The following is a 5,394-nucleotide window of genomic DNA, read 5'->3' as shown; positions in this document are numbered from 1 at the left end:
CCCCNCCCCCCACCTCACTCTCTCTCTCTTTTCCTCCTTTCTCTCCCGAGCCCCCATCACACCGGAAGTCTCTAACGCCAGCTGCCACCCACCCAGTTCTGACCCCCATCACCTTCCCTCTCTCCCAGGCCTAGCCCCCGAGTCGTTAGCTCGCCGGAAGAGAAGAAAACTCGTCGGAGAAGCCGGGAAGCTTTTTGCCGGAAACCCCACCTCCGGCCACCATAGGTCGGAATCTTTGGCTCATCTTGTAGCCCTCATCAAGATAAGTATTCCCTCAAAAGGAATTAGTCTGTTTTGTTGTTGTTATGGAGAAATGTATAATTAAAGTTTTTAGGGATTTATGGAAGTTTTGATTCGTTTGCTCTAGTTAGCCTTAGAAATAGACTAAGTGCTAGTTATGAATGTTGTTGAGCATGATGAGAGGAATATTCTGTGAAAATTTGAGAAGCATTGGCCCTCGCCGGAATCCGGCTGCCGGCCGCCGCCGCCGCCCCTTAGGGGCAGTGTTTCATGATTTTGGGTTTGTTTTAATGAGAGGAGTTTAATGAAGTATAGTTGGGAATATTTGGAGGAGATTTGATATGGTTTGGGATTTATCAATGATAAAGGATTTAGGCGGTTATTCGAATGGAAATCCGGCAGTTGGTTTAGCAGGTTTTAAAGTCTAAAAAGGTTAAATTATGGCTTTTGGTAAGTGCGGAGTAATGTGAGCCTTATTAGGTAAAATGTGGAGAAGTTGGGCAAGAGAAATGAAATTATAGGCTTCCTTTTTATTTCGGAAATTTTATTAAAGTTTTGTCCTGGTTTGGAGGCTTAATGATTATTTATTGTTAAGGACGTGAGGAGGATCATTTGGAGGAAGCCTCGGGCCGTCGGCAAGCATAGCCGAGCACTGTGAGTGGACCTTTGATTTTAATATCATGCATGCGCTAAAGTTATTTAATTTCAAAGGCATTTGGAGATATAATATTTTGTTGGATTATCGAGTTCCACTTATTTTTCCAGAACTCTCTTGCTAATTTTAGTTGACACGTGGGACGTGTCAAGTGTTTTATATTATTTCTATGTACAGTTGGGAACTGTACTGTGCGCTATGAGTTTATTATAATTTATTTGGGGAAGTGTGGATCTTTATATTTTAATATTGTACTTCACCATAAAAGGGTTGATATATAGATTATTGCTAGCTAATCTTATTAACGGTCCTCATCATATGTGAGTCGCTATTATAGTCTTATTAGCGGTTCTCATCATATGTGAGTAGAGCGCTTAGCGTGGGACACTATTATAGCCTAGGAGGCAACCGATCGGTATACATATATATATTTATTGTTAGCTAGCCATTATTTAGCGGTCCTCATCATATGAGAGTTGAGCGCTTAGCGTGGGACGCTATTATAACTTTATAAGCGGTCCTCATCATATGTGAGTAGAGCGCTTAGCGTGGGACGCTATTATAGCCTGGGAGGCTCATTGTTATGGTGAAACCTCTTCCTTATTCTTATTGATTTATTGGGAACGAATGGGATTGGTTCATTAGTTTTGTCTATAGTTATTTTCGGAAAGATTTCCAAGAATGGCATGCATAAATATTTTCTCAATGGAAAATATGGGAAAAGCGTTAAATTGATTTCAATGCTCTATCATTAAGTCCGTATTTTTATTATTTATTTTGTTCACTCACTCTAACGTTTTAAATGCTTTCCCCTGGGCCTTTCGTTTTAAATGCCCAGTCTGCAGAGTTCTGTTCGGCGAGGGTAGGAGGCGAGTCATATTTCCCACCTCATCCAGTTTTCTCTCATAGGTTACTAGTTAACCTACCTATGTATTTCCTTCTTTTCTAGTAGATGCTCTGATTAACCATGGGATGTTTTAAGTGATATTAAGATTGTTTTTATTGTGGTTGTGTGCTAAGAGCTTATGACTCCTCTTAGGAGTGATGAAAAAGACATATTTGGTATGTTTGTATGAGAGATTAAATTCATGAAATTATTTTGATTTTTTTATGTGAGTTGAGGTGGTTGATGTTTATTGGGGGAGCGGATGGCTCCAGAAAATGTGGATTAAATTGTTTTAGAAGTGTATGGGCTTTGATGATTTTTCTTTCAGGCAAGGTTACTCATTTTCAAGGGAGATTATGCTAAAATTTTGGTAGAATTTCCCTTGAGGTGGGTCCCGCAGGGTTTATTCCGGATTTCAAGGAGAAATCCGGGGTAGGTCCTGACATATTGAATCTTCAAGCTAGAGCAAATGTTAATGAATTGATCGTAATTGTTGTTTGATGGTTTTTGTTTTTGTTGGAGACAATGGATTTGAACCCTAAGCTTTGTCTAATGGGTTTCGTCCTTCTGGAAAATAGATAAAGAGGGTAGTGGTGTGAATGGAACAAGGTGGTTTATGATAGTTTGTTTACTAAATTTGTTTTACTCTTGCTTCATTTATTTCGTGAGTCGTAAAAGTTTCAATCTAAATTTGTTTTACTATTGCTTCATCTATTTCGTGCATCGTAAAAGTTGCAATGTTTCTTAGATATCAGATTCGTCTCCTTCTTATTGTTCTTCGATACTCATATCATTGGCATGGAGACTACAAAGAGATGCAAAATCAAACCCGAAATGTGTAGCACTTTTGGACTCACTCTCATGGATTCTGACTTTTTCTCGTAATTTCTATATTCATCCTTTGCTCCATTATAATTCAATTTGCTTTAACCACACCGAACTGAGACTTGGGGAGTTAGGTTTTATCCTATGGAATTAAGACACGGTTTGAATTCAGTGCTTCATCTGTTTTGCATCGCCTGATGTGTAATACCTTAGAAATTCATTACTAATTTCTAATATTATTTTGGAAATTATCAAGTTAGAAGTTAGCGGGATTCGTAGTTCGAGAAGAGTGAGAGTGTTGGGAAATGAATATTGACTAGAAATGGATCTATTGGAAGGGCCAAATAGTTGACTTTTTATCCGTTGGGTTTCTCGTAAAACTTCATTCTTCAAAGTTGTAGAGCACGACGATACGAGTTCATAGACACGTGCCATGGGTGAAACGGACATCGTAGAGAAAATTAAATTCAGTTAAAGTTTAGTTGTCGATTTTAAAAAGGGTATGTATAGAAATACTTTGGGGTAGTATTTAGAAACCCTAGCTTTAGAACAAAAATCAGATTTTCTCCCTTTCTCTTCCATTTTCGTCACCAACCAACCCTCTTTCTTTGTTCAGCAATAACTTGGCCATTCGGCGATGGAATTGAGCATGCTTGGTACCGTTGGAAAGTTGTTGATCTCTTCTTTCTATTCATACCAACCTCACTCTATAGATTATTGTACACGACACAGCAAGACCCGTAAGTTGCTGCCACCGTCGACGGTGTTGCTCCGATGGATTCTGGTGAGTTGGGTTGCGAATCTACTGGGCTTTGTAGCTCTTCTCATCCCCTTTTCATACATACCAGCCTTGAAGAACGACTCCAAGCGTGGTGAGAAAAATTCGCGTTGGAAGATTTCAAACCTTGTCTTTATGAGGTAAATTCCGATAAATCCTTTCATAATTGAACTTTGTGCTAGTTGAGAAGGTTGTAGAACTCATTGAGATGAAGAGAATGATGTACGATCCATGACCCTGTTCTTGGGTCGCCGGCGACGCGTGGGGCCCACTCGTGGCCGTCTGTGGCGGCTCGGGTGGCAGCGCGCTCGGCCATGCTTCGAGATTATATTTTCGTAATGGTCATCTACTCGTGGATATGACCTTGTGGACATATTATGAGGTTATGTGATGATCTAAAGATGTATGTTAGGTTTAACGTTAATCTGTTTTGTGATTGGGTTGTTTAGCTATGAGAATCTGTATTTATGAACCTTGATTTATTGCTGCAAAATAGGGTGTTAAAGTGTTCCGGAGACCTTGAGAGGTCTTGGAGGAAGATTGCCTCAATTGGCAAATCTTCGAGGATAAGGTGTAAGTAGTTAGTGCAATAGTATTTGGTTCGTTTTGTCACTAAGTTGTAGATTGTGCTACTTAGGTGTTGATGAGAGTGTGCTTGTGCTTGTGCTTGTGCTTGTGCTTGTGCTTTTGCTTGTGCTTTACGTGTGGCAAGCGGGAGTTCAAGGTGAGTGACCTTCGTAAGTTTCAAGTAGGAACCGACTTTCTTATATGGTGTGTTGATTTTGCTAAATTGTGGGATCGTGCTCTCGTAAGTGAAATGTTTTGTTTTAAAATCATGTGAACTTGATCGTCCACGGTTCACGAGTAAGTAAAATATTTTCTTTTAATATATATCAGCTTTCTTGAGCCCTTCCCCGATTGTAGCTGTATTTGATATTAGTGGCAACTATATATATTCATGGAAGTATATGTGCTTTGGTGAAATTGTGTGTTATGTCCACTTTTGTTGTATAATGTATTGATCGTTAAAAGAAAAAATTTGAGAAAGATACTTGGCTTTGGGCTTGATTGAAGCGTGTGTCATTGATGAGGATCGGTGAGTTATGAGAACACGTAGTTTGGAAATGTTTGTGATTAAGACCTTGAGTTTAATTGGAGAAAAGTAATCAGTGTTTGGTGACGACCTGTGTGGTGATCTGTGGGATGACCTGTGTGATGAATCTGTGTACGTGATCTGTGTGATGATCTTGTGTAAATGTTGTGGATTGATGTTAAGATTTGTGGTCGAGCGATTGGTATTGCTAATTGTCTTTTGTTAATAATGTGTTTCGTATTGAATTATTGTGATTCTAATTTGAATATCTTAGTGTTTCTTGTGATCTCCTGAACTGTAGTCGGTCAAGTTTATATGATTGATTGAAATCGTTATTTATTTTAGAAAACCATTTTACAATTTTTGCGATTCAATTTAATATAAAGGTAATTTTGTTCATGGAATAACATAATGAGATTTACTCACCTCAAGATCCCGTTGTGTCTTCTCTCACCACAGAGATAAAGCACAATACAATCTTCGTTGATCACCTAACTAACATAGGTTTCAACGTAGTCATATAGTGAAACCAACATGGTCACAACTCAATGTCAAACGCTTAAACCCAAACCGAAAAAATTGCCAAGATTCTTGTGATTTGGAAGGAAAATTAAATGTAGCTGACACCCCCCATGATTTAATATAGCGGCTCTGTGAGACAGTGGAGGCATGTTTTAAGTCAAATATGGCAAAGACTCTATAGAATTATATTTTAGTGATAAAAATTTGATCATGGTTTTCATTTGTTAATTATAATTAACGTACTGCCAATGTTCCAGTCTTGTAGCCAGAGTGGAGTACTTGCATACGCTTGACATGACCTAACAAGAACAAGAAGACATGCATTTTCCCTCCACGTCATTTGCAGGTTTTGCAGGTTAGACTGTTGGAGCCACCGTTCATTGTCGAGGTCTATT

This window comes from Fragaria vesca, linkage group LG2 (assembly GCF_000184155.1).
Source record: "Fragaria vesca subsp. vesca linkage group LG2, FraVesHawaii_1.0, whole genome shotgun sequence".
In the NCBI taxonomy this organism is placed as follows: domain Eukaryota; kingdom Viridiplantae; phylum Streptophyta; class Magnoliopsida; order Rosales; family Rosaceae; genus Fragaria; species Fragaria vesca.
Note: the sequence above shows the minus strand (reverse complement) of the source record.